Source organism: Rattus norvegicus, chromosome 4, assembly GCF_036323735.1.
Source record: "Rattus norvegicus strain BN/NHsdMcwi chromosome 4, GRCr8, whole genome shotgun sequence".
In the NCBI taxonomy this organism is placed as follows: domain Eukaryota; kingdom Metazoa; phylum Chordata; class Mammalia; order Rodentia; family Muridae; genus Rattus; species Rattus norvegicus.
In genome coordinates this window covers 157,549,597-157,567,908 of record NC_086022.1, presented here as the reverse complement: position 1 = coordinate 157,567,908, position 18,312 = coordinate 157,549,597, and the positions used below count along the sequence as shown (strand labels likewise).

At 44.3% G+C, this 18,312-nt stretch overlaps 1 pseudogene; it reads left to right on the top strand.

The window, feature by feature from the left end:
* Positions 1-13,495: 13,495 nt before the first annotated feature.
* Tomm20-ps1 (translocase of outer mitochondrial membrane 20, pseudogene 1) lies at positions 13,496-14,419 on the top strand (annotated as a pseudogene).
* The last annotated feature ends 3,893 nt before the right edge of the window (positions 14,420-18,312 follow it).

Here is an 18,312-nt window from a genome sequence, read left to right as displayed (position 1 = left end):
TCTGTAGCAGGAAACCAAGGCCCACACTGAGTGCAGCTTCTCTGGGACCTTTGGGCCTGTTCTCCTTGTTCCTTTTCTGAAGGTTTTCCCCCTCTTCTCCCTTCTTCAGCTTTCCACACAGTACCAAAGACTCTCTCTACCAAAGTCCTCCAAAGCCACATCCAAGAGCACTTGGTAATATGTACCTTAGTCGACAGACAGAAGGCCTCACTGTCATGAGCCCTGTCTGGTAAGCTACTCACTAAATCAACCTGGCCTCATACTCCATAAGGCCTCAGACCAAATGCCTTGGCTTTGATGGTGGAAAAAAGGAAGGGACAATGTTTTTGTGTGTCACTCCAGCCTCACTGGACATAGAAAACAGCATGAACACCATGGTACCTGACCTAGAGGTCTGCCCGGTCTGGATCAACCCAGCTCTGACACTCTCTCAGGGAGAGAGCTCCTATGGTGACACTCTCTCCAGCTCCCCAGATAGGGACTTAAAGCTGACACTGTATGGGTCTGACTGGGTGAGCAGGGCCAGTTTAAGCAAAGACACCATTGGCTTCTTCATCAACAAAGTCAGGACATCCTAGACAGCAAGCACATGGTTTCTGGCAAAGTTCTAAAGGGCGTGGTAAATTCTGAGGTGGGGATAAACCTGAATAGTCCTTCTCAGATCCTGCATAGACAAGAAAGGGCTTTATGTGTTTCCCCCCATTCCCAAACATACAGAAGGACCCAGATGCCGAAGACCAATGCTTGTGCCTCTTAACCTGATGTAGGGGTGGGGAGTTGTCTAGGAGAAGCAATCTGACTGGGTGCCGTGGGCACACCTGTGGTGGCACGTGACCTGGAAAACAGAGGTAGGAGGATCATTTGAACACAGGAGTTCGAGTCTAGCTCAGGCATCATGAGACTGTATCTCAAAATGGTTGCTTGCTGCTGCAGCTCTGTAAGAACGCTTCCTGAGCATGCGTGAAGCCCTGGGTTCGATCCCCAGCACTATGAACCAATATTAAGACATAACAAAAACGTGATATCTAGCCTTCATTTCCATGACCCCAAGGTTCTGAGTCCTTCCAAGTCCCTGACAGAATCCAGCCAGGAACTTGGTGAAGCTTCACAGCTGTGAGGCACTCTGTTCTGCTGCTCTCTGAAACAGGGATGTGTGGGCTTCTGCCCCTGAGCTGTGTGGAGTCTCTGACTATGATGGCCCTAAAAAGCCACTGTGAACTGTGCTCCCTGGTCACCCACTTCTTCTTGTATCCCCTCCGTTGTCAAATCCCCATTAACCCCAGCCATCAGCTCCTTAGAGTTTTAGTGTCTTGGTTTTTGTTTGTTTGTTTGTTTGTTTTTTTAAGATTTATTTATTATATATAAGTACACTGTAGCTGACTTCAGACACACCAGAAGAGGGCCTCAGATCTCATTGCAGATGGTTGTGAGCCACCATGTGGTCGCTGGGATTTGAACTCAGGACCTCTGGAAGAGCAGTCAGTGCTCTTAACCACTGAGCCATCCCTCCAGCCTCAAATGCCTTGGTTTATGTGCTGTTCACTTCACCCATTTATCTCAACACTCCTGGGCCACAGGCTGGGGCCATCATCTCCTAGTAGTGGGTCTTTTGACCTGCCTTGCACTCCTGTTAACATCTGTCCTTTCCAGGTAGTCTTGCAGGTTGTAGAGGGCACAGGAGAGTTGGGACAAGCCCCAGAAAATTGATTACCACAAACTGGCAAGATTGAGGCGGAAGAGTCCTTTGTCATTGTCAAGGAATAGGGCCTAAGGGACCTCATCTCTCCAAGCCATCATCAGGCCCTGTTGCCCTCATGGAGGTGAAGTTGGCCAGCCACAGGCCTCTATGATGCTGCAATGCTGCGTCTGTTGGGGTGTACCCACACTCCTCATATTCCACAGGCCCAGTTTTATATCAAGCCCCTACGAAGATAAGGCAATCATAAAGTAATGATTTGTGTGGGGACTATGTTTGGGGGTGCACAGCACTTTCTCTAAGTTTGCGTCCTAATACCTGGGACTCCCCTGTGGTGATGGAAGCAAGCCCTTCTGCCCTGTACTGCTCACAAATCCTCAGGCAGGGGCTTTCAGAGAGCAGCTATGCTCGCTCACACTTGCTCTCTTCTGCCACCTGCTGGACAATGCTAGAAAATACACCCGAATCTTCTCGGCGGCCTCTAAAATGTCTTCCGCCTTTATTCTTGTTGGCTTTGCCTTGGGCCCTGAACGCTCAGATCCTGAGGTCTATCAGCCCCAGCTGTCAGTTCAAGTCAAGTTTAGAGGCTTGAGTCGGGTTAGGCAAGATAAGTCTGGGCTAGTTGAATACTGACACGTGTTCAAGGGAAGGACCCAGTTCCTTAAATGACCCTCATATGACTGAGGTCCTTCCAGGTGGTCCTGTTGTATAGCAGTTTTTCTATAATTGTAACCCACCCAGTGGGGAGATTGTGAGACTCAGGAGGCAAACAAAAAATTCACGTCTGAGAAAGCAGAAATTTGAAAGATTTGAAAGATTTGAAAGACCCTTCACCAGCTTATGAAAGTTGCAAGCAAGTCTGATCAGACACGCTGAGAGGACGTTTGTCTGTGAGAAGAAAGTCTTGGACTGTCCAGCTGCCTGTACGCTGTACAGAGAGCTCAGTGGCTGCAGTGTTTGTGAGTCATTACTGGTATTGGGGTGGGCTTTTCCACAATGCAGCTGCTTCTGAATCGTCCGTGTTCCTGTACATAATCCCCTCATCCACACTCCTGTTTGTAATCTCAATTTAAAAGCAAAAAATTGTCTCATCAACACTGCAACAATGGTGCAAGACTTACTTTAAGTCTATTGTGGGTTCCTTTTCTAAGTGTGTGTGTGTGTGTGTGTGTGTGTGCGCGCGCGCGTGTGTGTGTGTATTGTATTTTGTCTCCCCACCCCAGAAAGTCTGTCATACAACATCCACAGTGCCCATATAAGCCATTCTGCAATCCCTTTTTATTTTTCAAGGCTAATTTCCCATTCCTCCAAACGGAGCTGATGCAAGAGCCAGATGAGCTATCCAAGGTGCTGATTCTCTTAGCGCAGTGCTTAATAAGGGATTCTTCGCCAAGGGAGGCGCACCAGCGGAGTGACAAGTCATCTGTCCCATTTTGTAATGGAAAGGGCGCTTTATAACCTTTTCCACAGTGCTTTGGGGTCTGTGGAATGAGTATCCACTGGACATTTCATCTCAATCTCCCAAGGGCTCCACAGGCATATTATTTGTTTCCGTTTCAGGAGGGAGGAAAGGACTGTGGACAGGTCAAGTGAAATATTCAGGGTCATGAGACCATGCCCACAGTGACCTCCCGTTAAAACCATCCAGTGGTGCTCAAAATACGCCTTGTCTTCAGTATCTGTGACTGGCACCTCCTTCCATCCAAGCCAAAAGTACATTTTCTCTTCGATGGTTTCCACCTCTCTCACCTCGAATCTACAACCCATGCACTACCAGCTTTCCACACTGCCACTCGTTCCTCTGTGGCCTCCGCCATGCTGAAAGCCCACACCTATGCTGCCATATTGAATTGTCTGGTAACACGTCGTGTAACTTAAACTGAAGCCAGCAAAAATTATCACGGAGCTTTAATCTGTATAATCCAATCCAATGGCAGACACTCCACATTAAGCTTCAGATGCCTGGGATTCCTGTGAAAAGGAAGAAAAACTTGGGGTGGCCCAGTATGAGTACCACGAGGCCCCGAGGCCTGCTTCTTTGGTGCAAGCACCTCGTGATGTCATTTCTGCAACCATTTCTAGTACTTATCATTCTCCTTACCTGTTTACTGCTCCTTCTCTTTCCTTCTTCCTTAATTAAACCAGCATTTGGTGACCTTGCAAGACCTAGTGGGAGCCCACTTGATATCCAGAAACTAGATGTCCCCAATAATACTAAGTGTTCATGAACTCAAGAGAAATGTCTGTTACGGTCACTCTCTCGGGATGGAAATGAAAGGAACCTAGAGTCGTGGGCAGAGATGAGTGAATCTGCAGCTGTTCCCCCAGTCTTAGTCTCAGTTCTGTATAAAAACAGGACATTTTTATTGCAAAACCGAGGGTGGAATAACACACAGATATTTCCCAGAAAGTCAGCAATGGGTTCCTTGGGTCCAGGGACGATGGTGGCAGCCCCCTAGAATTCTCCACACAGGTTAAGTGAGGATGTTTTCGTAGACAGACAGATGGGGTCCTGGATGTTTGACCTGGGTTGGAGATACAGACTGCAGGATCAGCAGGATGACTTCTTGTTTGCCCTTCTATGAAGCCATATTGGCTCACACATGTCTGGAAGAGCCTGACTTTGTAACCACAATAGTGCTGTCCCCAACCTCCCTGCAGACTGGTGGTCGGGAGACATAAAAAAAATTGTGCTTGCTACAAAGGTTTTATGTTTGAGATTGTATGGTTCCCCTTTTTTCCTGTTCTAAATTTGCACTACTCTGTATCACAAGAAAATGTTGGCACAGGAAAACAGAGAAGCATTTACCCCACCCCTCACCCCATGAACTTTGTAACCCAACCTCCTTGTATGATTTCAATAAAAGTCTGTGGCTGAGTCAAGTCTATATGAGCATTTGTGACTCCCAAGTTCAGAAAACTCTCATGGCAAAAAAGGAAAAAAACCTGTCAGCTTGTATCTCAATTGTGTGCTTTCTTATTCCCCTACCACGTACCCCTAGTCCATGCTGACCCCCGACTGGTGTCGAGGCTGGACTTCCTCACACAATAAACCTTTCAGGGTGGTAAGATGGTGAGAGGGCACAAGTGCCTTCTACAAAGCCTCATGACCTGACTGAGAGTCCCCAGGACTCACACGGTGGAAGGACCGACTCCTGCAAGTTGTACGCTGACTTCCGTTCCCACATGCACAAGGAGGCACACACACTCACCACCTCTACCCAACACAGCCCTAAATTCAGCTCACTAATCACGTAATGGTATGCAAGTTTCTTAATCTCTGTAGGTTTTGTGCCAGGCACCACCAAGGAGAGGCTAAAAACGCGTTGGTGATCTTCCTTAAGGTGGTTCTGCCTTGGACTATAAAGTTAATGACAGATTTGCTTCTTCAGGTAAGGCCAAGGAAATTTTATTTTAGGAAAGATTCTTGCTATTAATATGCTTTCCCTGTTATTAAACATACATAACCATCACTAGGTATTAGCCCACCCTTTGGAGCAGATCTCTGCAGAATAATGATGTACTGTCTTGTAGTGATGCTATATAGACAAATAGAAGACTTCTTAATTCTTGATGGTGATCCAGAAGACTTTATTTTATTTGTTTGTTTGTTTGTTTATTTATTTTACACTTCAGATTTTATTCCCATCCTGGTCCACACCTCCCCCCCCACAAGAGTTCCACATCCCATACCTCCTCCCTGCCCCACCCCCATCTCCACAAGGATTCCCCACCCCACCAGACCTCTAAACTTCCTGGGGCCTCCAGTCTCTTGAGGGTTAGCTGCATCTTCTCTGACTGAACCCAGACCCGAGAGTCCTCTGCTATATATGTGTTGGAGGCTTCATCTCAGCTGGTGTATGCTGCCTGGTTGGTGATCCAGTGTCTGAGAGATCTTGGGGGATCCAGGTTAATTGAGACTGCTTGTCCTTCTACAGGGTTGCCTTCCTCCTCAGCTTCCTCCAGCTTTTCCCTAATTCAACCAGAGGGGTCAGCAGCTTCTGTTCATTGGCTAGGTGCACATATCTGCATCTGACTCCTTGAGCTGCTCGTTGGGTCTTTTGGAGGGCAGTCATGATAGGTCCCTTTTTGTGAGCACTCCGTAGCCTCAGTAATGGTGTCAGGTCTTGGGGCCTCCCCTTGAGCTGGATCCCACTTTGGGCCTGTCGCTGGACCTTCTTTTCCTCAGGCTCTTTTCCATTTCCATCCCTGCATTTCTTTCAGACAGGAAGAATTATGGATCAGAGCTTTGGCTGTGGGATAGCAACCCCATTCTTCACTTGATGCCCTGTCTTTCTGCTGGAGGTGGGTTCAATAAGTTCCCTCTCCCCACTGTAGAGCCTTTCATCTAAGGTGCCCCATCTTTGAGTTCTGAGAGTCTCTCACTTCCCAGGCCTCTGGTACATTCTAGAGGGTCCTCCCAACCTCCTTCCTAACAATGTTGCCTGTTTCCATTCTTTCTGCTGGCCCTCAGGACTTCAGTCCTTTTCCCCCACCTAATACCAGATCATGCTCCCCCATCCCCATCCCCTTTCTCATCCCTGTCCCTCCTTCTCCACTTGTGGTTGCTTTCTTCTCCCTCCCAAGTGGAACTGAGGCATCCTCACTTGGGCCCTTCAGCTTGTTGACCCTTTTGAGTTCTGTAGACTGTATCTTGGGTATTCTGTATTTTTTTTCGCTAATTTCCACTTATTAGTGAGACAAACCATGCATATCTCCTTTTGGGTCTGAGTTACATCACTCAGGATGACATTTTCTAGTTCCATCCATTTGCCTGCAAAACTCAGGATGTCCTCATCTTAATAGCTGAATAGTATCCCATCGTGTTAATGAACCAATTTTCTGTATCCATTCTTCGGTTATATGACATATGTGTTGTTTCCAGCTTCTGGCTATCACAAATAAGGCTGCTACGAACATAGTGGAACATGTGCCCCTGTGGCATGGTGGGACATCTTTTGGGTACATTCCCAAGAGTGATATTTCTGGGTCTTTGGGTAGGTCTATTTCCAATTTTCTGAGGAACCTCCAAATTGATTTCCAGAGTGGTTGTACCAGTTTGCAATCCCACCAGCAATGGAGGAGTGTTCCTCTTTCTACACATCCTGGCCAACATGTGTTGTCACCTGAGGTTTTGATCTTAGCCATTTTGACTGGTGTAAGGTAGAATCTCAGGGTTTCTGATCACTAAGGACTTTGAACATTTCTTTAGGTGCTTCTCAGCCATTCGAGATTCCTCTACTGTGAATTCTTGGTTTAGTTCTATACCCCATTTTTTTTTTTATTTTTTGGTGGTAAGCTTCTTGAGTTCTTTATATATTTTGGATATTAGCCAAATATCTATGAGTTATGTGGGGTTAGTGAATATGTTTTTTCCCAATCTGCAGGTTGCTGATTTGTCTTATTGACTATGTCCTTTGCATACAGAAGCTTTCCAGTTTCATGAGGTCCCATTTATCAATTCTTGATCTTAAAGTGTGAGCCATTGGAGTTCTGTTTAGGAAATTTCTGCATGTGCCAATGAGTTCAAGGCTCTTTCCCACTTTCTCTTCTATTAGATTTAGTATATCTGGTTTTATGTTGAGGTCCTTGATCCACTTGGACTAGAGCTTTGTGCATGGTGACAAATATGGCTCTGTTTTCATTTTTCTATATACAGGCATCCAGTTAGACCAGCAGCATTTATTGAAGATACTTTCTTTTATCCATTGTATGTTTTTGGCTTCTTTGTCAAAGATCAAGTATGTGAAAGTGTGTGGTTTTATTTCTGGGTCTTCAATTCTACTGATCAATCATTGGTCAACCTGTCTGTCTCTGTACCAATACCAGGCAGTTTTTATCACTATTGCTCTGTAGAAGAGTTTGAGGTTAGGAATGGTGATTTTCCCAGCCGTTCTTTTATTGTTAAGAATTGTTTTCACTATTCTGGGATTTTTTTTTTTTTTTGGTTCTTTTTTTCGGAGCTGGGGACCGAACCCAGGGCCTTGCACTTCCTAGGTAAGCGCTCTACCACTGAGCTAAATCCCCAGCCCCAATTCTGGGATTTTTTTTTTGCCTTTCCAGATAAATTAGAGAATTGCTCTTTCCATGTCTTTGAAGAATTGTGTTGGGATTTTGATGGGGATTGCATTAAATCTGTAGATTGCTGTTGGTAGGATGGACATTTTTATTATGTTAATTCTGCCAATCCATGAGCATGGGAGATCTCTCCATTTTCTGAGATCTTCGATTCTTTCTTGAGAGACTTGAGGTTCTTATCATAAAGGTCTTTCACTTGTTTGGGTAGAGTTACCCCAAGATATTTTATATTATCTGGCTATTGTGAAGGAAATTGTTTCCCTAATATCTTTCTCAGCCTGTGTATCATTTGTATAAAGGAAGGCTACGGATTTATTTGAGTTAATTTTATATCAGCCACTTTGATGAAGTTGTTTATCAGCTGGAGAAGTTCTCTGGTAGAATTTTTGGGGTCACTTATGTACTACCACATCATCTGCAAATAGCAATACCTTTAATTCTTCTTTGCCAATTTGTATCCCCTTGATCTCTTTTTTTGTCTTATTGTTCTAGCTAGCACTTCGAGTACTATATTGAATAGATATGGGGAGAGTGGGCATCCTTGTCTTATTCCAGATTTTAGTGGGATTGCTTCAAGTATCTCTCCACTTAATTTGTTATTGACTGTTGGCTTGCAGTATATTGCTTTTATTATGTTTAGGTATGGGCCTTGAATTCTTGATCTCTCCAATTCTTTTAACATGAAGGGGTGTTATATTTTGTTAAGTGCTTTTTCTGCATCTAAGGAAATAATCATGTGATTTTTTTATATGATGGATTATATTAATGGATTTTCTTTTTTTTTTTTTTAAGATTTATTTATTTATTATATATAAGTACACACTGTAGCTGTCTTCAGATACACCAGAAGAGGGCATCGGATCTCTTTACAGATGGTTGTGAGCCACCATGTGGTTGCTGGGAATTGAACTCATAACCTCTGGAAGAGCAGTCGGGTGCTCTTAACCGCTGAGCCATCTCTCCAGCCCCTAATGGATTTTCATATACTGAACCAACCTTGCATTCCTGGGATGAAGCTTGCTTGATTATGGTGAATGATAGTTTTGATGTCTTCTTGGATTCAGTTTGCGAGAATTTTATTGAGTATTTTTGCATCGATATTCATAAGCAAGATTGGTGTGAAGTTTTCTTTTTTGGTAGGATCCTTGTGTAGTTTAGGTATCAGAGTAATTGTGGCTTCATAGAATGAATTAGGTAGTGTTCCTTCTGTTTTTATAGAATAGTTTGAGGACTATTGGTATCAGGTTTCTTTGAAGGTCTGGTAGAATTCTAAAGTAAACCCATCTGGCCTTGAGCTTTTTTTTTTTTGGTTGGGAGGTTTTTAATGACTCCTTCTATTTCCTTATGGGACATGGGCCTGTTTAGAAAGTTTACTTGCTCTTGATTTAACTTTGGTACGTGGTATCTGTCTAGAAAACCATCCATTTCATCTAGATTTTCCAGTTTTGTTGAGTATAGGCTTTTATAGTAGGATCTGATGATTTTTTTTTAATTTCCTCTGTTTCTGTTATGTCTCCCTTTTCATTTCTGAGTTTGTTAATTTGGATACTGCCTGTGGGCCCTTTAGTTAGTTTGGCTAGGGGTTTATCTATCTTGTTGATTCTCTGAAAGAACCAGCTTTTGGTTTTGTTGATTCTTTGTATTGTTTGTTCTCTGTTCTCTTTGTTTCTATTTGGTTGATTTCAGCCCTGAGTTTGATGATTTCCTGCCTTCTACTCCTCCTGGGAGAGTTTGCTTCTTTTTGTTCTAGAGCTCTCAGGTGTGCTGTTAAGTTGCTAGTGTAAGATCTCTCCAGTCTCTTTACCAGTGCACTTAGTGCTATGAATTTTTCTCTTAGCACTGCTTTCATTGTATTCCATAAGTTTGGGTATGTTGTGTCAGGAAGTCTTTAATTTCTTTCTTTATTTCATCCCTGACCAAATTATCATTGAGTAGAGAGTTGTTCAGTTTCCACATGTATGTGGGTTTCTGTTGCTTTTGCTGTTATTGAAGACCAGCTTTAGGCCATGGTGGTCTAATAGGGTGCATGGGATTATTTTAATCTTCTTGTATCAGTTGAGGCTTGTTTTGTGACCAATCACATAGTCAATTTTGGAGAAGGTGTCATGAGGTGCTGAAATGAAGGCGTATTCTTTTGTTTTAGTGTGAAATGTTCTGTAGATATCTGTTAAATCCATTTGGTTCATTACCTCTATTAGTTTCCCTGTGTCTCTGTTTTGTTTCTGTTTCAATGACCTGCCCATTAGTGAGAGTAGGGTGCTGAAGTCTCCCACTATTATTGTGTGGGGCTCAATGTATGTTTTCAGCTTTACTAAAGTTTCTTTTACGAATGCAGGTGCCTTTGCATTTGGGGCATAGATGTTCAGAATTGAGACTTTCTCTAGGCGGATTTTTCCATTTGATGTATATGAAGTGGCTTTCCTCATCATACTTGGTAACTTTTGGTGGCAAGTCTGTTTTCTTTCTTTCTTTCTTTTTTAAAAACATTTATTTATTTTAAGTATACGAGTACACTGTAGCTATCTTCAGACATACCAGAAGAGGGCATTGGATCTCATTACAGATGGTTGTGAGCCACCAAGTAGTTTCTGGGAATTGAACTCAGGACCTCCAGAAGAGCAGCCTGTGCTCTTAACTGTTGAGCCATCTCTCAAGCCCGCAAATCTACTGTATTGGATATTAGGATGGTAACTCCAGTTTGTTTCTTGGGACCATTTCTTGGAAGACCTTTTTCCATCCTTTTACTCTGAGATAGTGTCTGTCTTTGTTATCGAGGTGTGTTTCTTGTATGCAGCAAAATGCTGGATCTTGTTTGTGTATCCAGTCTGTTAGCTTATGCCTTTTTATAGGTGAGTTGAGTTCATTAACATTGTGAGATATTAAAGACAGATGACTGTTGGTTCCTGTTATATTTGCTTTTGTAGGTAGTTTTATGTGCTTGTGGTTTTCTCTTTTTGACTTTGTTATGAAATGCTTAATATTTGTCTTTTCTTTGGTATAGGTAGGTACCTTCCAGTTTTCCTTCTAGGATCCTCTCTAGGGCTGGAATGGTAGATAGGTACTGTTTGGATTTGGTTTTGTCCTGGAATATTTTGGTTTCTCCATCTATGTTGAGTGAGAGTTTTGCTAGGTACAGTACTCTGGGCTGGCATTTGTGTTCTCTTAGTCTGCATGACTTCTGGCTGGGCTCTTCTGGCTTTTATAGTCTCTGTTCAGCAGTCTGGTGTAATTCTGATAGGTTTGCCTTTGTATGTTACTTGGCCCTTTTCCCTTGCAGATTTTAATATTATTTCTTTGTTTTGTGCATTTAGTGTTTTGACTATTATGTGATGAGAGGATTTTCTTTTCTGGTCACATTTATTTGGTGTTCTGTAGGCTTCTTGTACCATTGTGGCCATCTCTTTCTTTAGGTTGAGGAAGTTTTCTTCTATGATTTTGTTGGAGACATTTTCAGGTCCATTCTTCTCTATTCCAATCATTCTTAAATTTGGCCTTTTCATTGTGTCCTGAATTTCCTGGATGTTTTGGGTTAGGAGTATTTTATGTTATGAATTTTCTTTGACCATTGTGTCAATCGCTTCTACAGTATCTTCTACACCTGAGATTCTCTCTTCTCTCTCTTGTATTCTGTTGGTGATACTTACATCTGTAGTTCTTGACCTCTTTCCTAGGTTTTCCATTTCCTGGTTTGCCTCCATTTGTGTTTTCTTTATTGCTTCTACTTCCATGTTTAGGTCTTGGACCACTTTATGCAATTCTTTCACCTGTCTGATTGTGATTTCCTGAATCTCTTTAAGGGATCTATATGTTTCCTCTTTAAGGAACTTAGCTATGGTCTTTAACTCTTCATGAACCTGCAGAGTTAGTGACAGATGATGAATGTTTAGCCAGATAATTACTCTTAGTGTATTTTAAACATTCTTTGTTGTAAACTTCTTATTCAATTTATGATTTGAATTTATATTTGAACTTCTAGTGAGCTTTTGTAAAAAGAAAGGGGGGGGCAGGGGATGCTTGGGAAAACCATGTGATCCATTCTCCTAGAAAAGGTACAAAAGACTAGAAATGATTATATTGAGGGGCTTAGAATTGGGAATAAGGCATTGTGGATAAGGGCATTGCAAGAAGCATCTGGTCAAGAGGGAAAAGGCTCTAGTAATTAATCTCTTATTTAATCCCCTGCTGTTTTACAATGAGGTGCTGAACAATGTGACTGCTGTTTCTGGCCTCAAAGGAGCTCAGGCAGGTCAGCTACAGTAGTGAAGTGACTTAGACTTAAGATAGGTAAATGTCTTATTATTAAAGAGCAACCCTAAGTATCTCACAAAATCAAGTCTTGCCACCATGCCAATGTTCTTCTCCTCTCCACTGCCTCAAGAGAAACCAAGAAAGACGAGGTGTCCGGCTGGCCCCGGACAGTTTGATTTCTTCAGCTTGAAAGAGTATAGTAATAAACCCTACTGTTGCTCTCTGGCCCACTCTGCACATGTGTGTGTGTGTGTGTGTGTGTGTGTGTGTGTGTGTGTGCACGTGTGTGTGTCCATCCTGATCCCCCTAAGTCTATGTTAATAACAGAGACTCCCAGCTCCTTCTCTACATGGAGACCCAGGAAGGTGAGCATCTGCCTGTGCACGGCAAGGCTAAGGGGAGTGTGGTATTTGCCTTCTGGTAGAGATGCTGTTAGGCCCACCCACCCTGAGCAGCCCGGACATAAAACTGTATGATTTGTTCCTTCACTCCCAGAGGAGAGAAGCAACAGATTGACATGACTTGAGCAATCATCCTTCCTTCCCCAGGCTGGAGGTCCAACTTAGCCACAAGCCACGATTACCCTTCTCTGTCTGTTACTTATGTCTGTAGCACAGACCTTCAAGCCCAGCTGGCACATGGCTAGTGCCAACTGTAACACACGAAGTGCCCTTTGTGCTGGGCAGAATGATGCTCCCCCTTTAAAGAGATCCACATACAAACACACAGGACCTGGCGATGTGTTGTGTCACACGACACAGGAGAATGACAGTTGCAGATGGAATTGTTGCTGTCTGTCGGTTGTTTCTGGATTACCTAGATGGACCAGTGAGTCACAGGAATGCTAAAAGTGGAAGAAGCAGGCAAAGAGATGCCTTAAAAATGGAGAAGTGAAAGTCAAGCAGAGCAAGGCTCTCTGAGAGTTGACGGAATCTATCTGAGAGCCTGGGTGAGGGGTTCTACACGAGAGCCTCCGTTTTGCAGGGAAGGAGCGCTGCAGACTCCTTAATTTTGTTCTGATGAGATCCACGTCAGCCTCTGTCTTAGAACTTCCAGATCACCAGTTTGTCTTGTTCTAGGGTGGGAAGTTCCTGGTAGCTTGTTACAATGCAAAGTGACATGCACACAGCCCACATCTCTTGCTTCTTTCCCTTAGCGTGGTGTCACCAGCACACAGGAGGTTTTCTATATCAAGGGCACTGAACAATGAAGTGTTAGAGGGTAGCTTTCGTGGAGATTTTTTCTCTCTAGTGGATTTCCTCCCCCCCCCATTAATTAATTTATTTATTCACTTTACATCTCGGTTGCAGCCTCCTCTTTTTCTCTCCCCCCACCCACACTGCCCCTCCGTCCATCCCCCTCCTTCTCCTCTGAGAAGGGGGAGCCCCACCTCTAGAGATAAGAACAAATTGTAATTCTTCCTACCACAACTGGCTGACCCTCAGAATCCCTCCTCAGTTTTTGTTTTTGTTTTTTGATACAGGATTTCTTTGTGTATCCCTGGCTGTCCTGGACTCACCTTGTAGACCAGGCTGGCCTCTAACTCACATGAGTGCTGCAATTAAAGGTATGTGCCACCACACGCGGCTAATCCGTTCTGAATTTATCAGCCTAGCCAATCATACGTTGTCACTGTCCTAAACCACAGGTCCACACTTTTCCCCTCAGCCTCCCTCCACCTTTCCCAGTGGCCTCTCATTTTATAACCTATAAAAAGAGCCCATCTGGCCAGGTTGTGGTGATAATGCACACCTTTAATTCCAGCGCTGGGAGGCAGGGATGGGCAGAGAAACCCTGTCATGAAAAACAAACAGAGAAATAATAAAAAGAGCACGTCTGGCACTTGGCCTTTTCTGACTTAATTGTAGACAAGCGGCCTCGAGTGGCCGGTGTTCTCCGATCCGTGGAGCTAACCGCTGCCAGGCAAGCTGCCACGGCCCGGCCCAAGCCCCACTCGAGTGAAGATGGTGGACCAGAGCAGCGCCATCGCAGCGAGCGTGTGGTACCCTCTTCATCGGGTGCTGCATCTACTTCGACCACAAAAGGCAGAGTGACCCCAAACTTCAAGAACAGGCTTCGAGAACAAAGAAACAGAAACTTGCTAAGGAGAGGGCTAGGGTTTCCAAGTTACCTGGTTTAAACGATATTGAAGCTATTCAGAAATTCTTCCTTGAAGAGACACAGCTTGGTGAAGCGTTATTAGCACAAGGTGACTATGAGAAGGGTGTGGACCACCTGACAAATGCAATGGCTGTATGTGGACAGACTCAGCAGCTGCTGCAAGCGTTACAACCCATTCTTCCACCACCAGTGTTCCAGATGCTTCTGACCAAGCTTTCAACCATTAGTCAGAGAATCGTCAGTGCTCAGAGCTTGGCTGAAGATGATGCGGGATGAGTCAGATATCGACACGATGAAATCTCAGAAAAATAATTTAACAGTTAGCTTGGAAGGTGATCTGCCCTGGGGGAATAAGGGCAATTAATTGTGCTTGTCATGAACTGTCCCACACTGACATGTGCCAAAGTGAATGTGAACTTTGGTAGATCCATTGTCTGCTCTATTTGTTTTCCCAGTGAGAAGTATTTTGATAGAGCTTTTCATTTTATAAATACACTGAGTTAACCAAAAGATCATGGATTTTATTTGTTCTTAAGACATGCAATTCAGGGTCTGGAGAGATGGCTCAGTAGTTAAGAGCACTGACTGCTCCTCCAGAAGTCCTGAGTTCAAATTCTAGTAACCACATGGTGGCTCACAGTCATCTGAGATCTGATGCCCTCTTCTGGTGTGTCTGAAGACAGCTATAGCATACTTATATATAATAAATAAGTCTTTAAAAAAGAAACCTAGAGGAAAAGACTTACGAAGCAGTTGGGTCCTTGGCGGAAGGGATTTGGCCCTGAGCACCTGTGGATGTGACCTGGTTCATATCGCTAGGGATTAAACCTGTGATCCTGACACCAGACACTCTGCCCAGGACTCAGAAGAGCTCCACCATATCTCCAATCCAGGGGATCTAATGCCCTCTTCTGACCGTAGGTACCAGGCACACTTGTGGTGCACATACATGCATGCATATATACAATACATACATATATACATACATATATCAAACATTCATTCACATAACGTAAATATTTTGAAAGTTAATGAAAACTAATCTCTGAGCCAGCCCAAGTCCTTAAACTTCCCTTTATTTATTTCATTTATTTTTTTTTCTTTTTTTTCGGAGCTGGGGACCGAACCCAGGGCCTTGCGCTTCCTAGGCAAACGCTCTACCACTGAGCTAAATCCCCAGCCCTATACTTCCCTTTAAAAGATCAGTGGGACTTGGTAGCTATAAACTCAGATGTAATAAAGCCCTGTTCTGGCTTCTCCCGATTCTTCCTACAGAAATCATAATCTGAAAGCAGGGCATGTGAGCTCCCAGCACAATGGAGTCATCCTCCTGCCCACACCAAAGAACCCCACAGTGCTATCTTCTCTCTCCCGCAGTCCCACCTTTCATTCACTCCTTACTCATTTGTAAGATTTATTTTATTTATATGAGATATTGTACTTGTCTTCACACACACACCAGAAGAGGGCGTCAGATCCCATTACAGATGGTTGTGAGCCACCATGTGGTTGCTGGGATTTGAACTTAGGACCTCTGGAAGAGCAGTCAGTGCTCCTAACCACTGAGCCATTTCTCCAGCCCATAAGCAGGGGTTCTGACATGCTTTTGCCAGGTTAACTACAGGCAGCAAATCGGTCATCTTGGTCACTGAGACTCCCCTTACGTTTTGGAGGATGCGGACTGTTTGTGTCATATTTCTGCTCTCGTTCAGAGAAAGACAACAGATGTTTGTATTCACGAGTGCTTCCAGAATGGTTTGGCTGGATAGTTTATAAATGCTTTTCTCTTTGGAGCAAGTCACTAACTGGTTATAGTCAACAGTTTGAAACAGCAGGTGCCTAGTTCAGTTTTGTTTTTATTTTCTTCTGACTGGCCACAGCCTGACTGAACTTTCTGAAGGAGACCTTGGCTTCAGAAAGTTTCTGGCTTTGCCTGGTTCTTTGTGACCTCCTGACCCCTCTCAGTCAGGGCCTCCAGGCAACAACCCAAACCTTAGGGCATCACCCAGACAGGACCGCAGCTGGGGAAGAGGCTGAATTCTCTCAAAGGCTTTCTGCTTGCTAAAGGCACCGCCTTCCCCAGAGCTTAGGAATATTACAAACACATTTGTCACTCAAAGTTTTTATTCTTAATTGGAGGCAGGTGGAGAGCCACAGGGCTCAAACGTTTGAAGGACTACAATTTTCATTTGCTGTTGGAAAGGAGAGAAGGTTGAGAGTGAGATAATAAAGCAATTAAAAGTTCTCTCAGTAACAGTGAAGAGGCAGGCCCTGAAGGCAGCTTGCACCAGTTTGCAGCAACAGGGAAACTCCTCCGGGAGCCCAGCCCAAGGCGCAGGGCTGAAGTCTGAGTTTCGCCTCAGCAGCTGACATCATGATGTCAAGTTTCACTTCTGCTTGTTAGAAACTCTTCTCCTTGCCCAGGGGACTTTGTAGGTGACTCTCGGCCTTTCTGTGTCTCATGGATGAGCAGGTCCTGCTTTGGGGGGCCTCATGGATGTGCAGGCCCCGTTTTGGGGGCCTCATGGACGTGCAGGTCCTGCTTTGGGGGGCCTCATGGACGTGCAGGTCCTGCTTTGGGGGCCTCATGGATGTGCAGGCCCCGCTTTGGGGCCACACTCCATACTGTATCCCTCCACACCACTGCAGGAGCCTTTAAGTCAGAGCCTAGTGGTTGCCTGCTGTGACCCTTCCAAGCCTGTACAAATCTACAGTTCTCAGAAATCACCTGGGACGGGGCAGAGGGGGGGGGAAACCTGAACTGATTAAAAGGGGATTATAAATTATGCTAAAGAGCTTAAACTTTTTCTCAGAACAATGTAGAAATGCCAACATAGCTTTTGCCATGGAAAACAGTGAGAGCATTAAGACTAGGAAGAGGGGCAGCTATGGAGAGTTAAGGGGCACATAAGAAGGAGTGGCTGATAACAGCCACAGCCACACAGATGTTAGACCAGAGACACATTCATCCTCACATGGCGAAGGCACAGCTTGACAGGTGTTTATTTCTACCGAGGAGATGTGATCTGTACGTTTCCCAATGGGGCTTAAACATGCTGGTTACTCAGAGGTGTAAACTCTGAACATAGTTCAAAGCCACATGGGCTGAGAAGGATGCTTAAAGCCGCGTGCTATGACTGCATATCAGTGCACCAGGGACCACTCAAGAGATGGCTCAGTGGTTAAGAGCAGCAGCCCAGGTTTGGTTTGCAGCACCCACATGGGGTTCACAACAGTATGCAATGCTAGCTCAGGGGATCCAATCCCCTCTACTGGCCTCCTCAGGCACCAGGTTCACGCACGGCACATATGCACATACACAAACACTCATATACACAAGAACAAAAATCACAGGGCTGGGGAGATGGAGAGTGGTTGGGAGCACCGGCTACTCTTCCAGAGGACCTGGGTTCAATTCCCAGCAACCACATGGCGGCTCACTGCTGTCTGCAACTCCAGGATCCAACACCTCACATAGACGTACATGCTGGCAAAAATAAATAAATTATTTTTAAAAATAAAAGTTTAAATTAAATTTCAGTTAAAGCACTCTGCCTATACATGATTTTTTAAAAGGATTTATTTATTTATTTTATGTATATGAGCATACTGTAGCTGTCCTCAGACACACCAGAAGAGGGCATCAGATCCCATTAGAGACAGTTGTGAGCCACCATGTGGTGGCTGCAAATTGAACTCAGGACCTCTGGAAGAGCAGTCAGTGCTCTTGACTACTGAGCCATCTCTCCAGCCCCATAATTTTTAATTCTATAAAAAATAATAATAAATGTTTTAAGAACTATCCACACCATCACCCACTTGCATATACCAATTGCTGTTTCTTTTCTGATGACCCTCTGCCACTCATGACGGTAGGGTACTGCCTCAGCCCCAAACAGCTGAGGCTCCATTAACAGTTAGGTCTTTGAGCTGGCTGTGCTGGCACATGATTTTGATCCCAGCACTCAGGAGGCAGATAGACCAGCCTGGTCTATAGATTGAGTTCCAGGACAACCAGAACTACACAGAGAAACCCCATCTCAGAAAACCGAACCAAACCAAACCAAACCAACCAACAAACAAAAACAATAAGATCTTTAGCTAATGTAAAAACTTCAAATGTCCCATGGAAGATTTGCTCCTCGAATTTTAATATGTTTTTTAAAGAT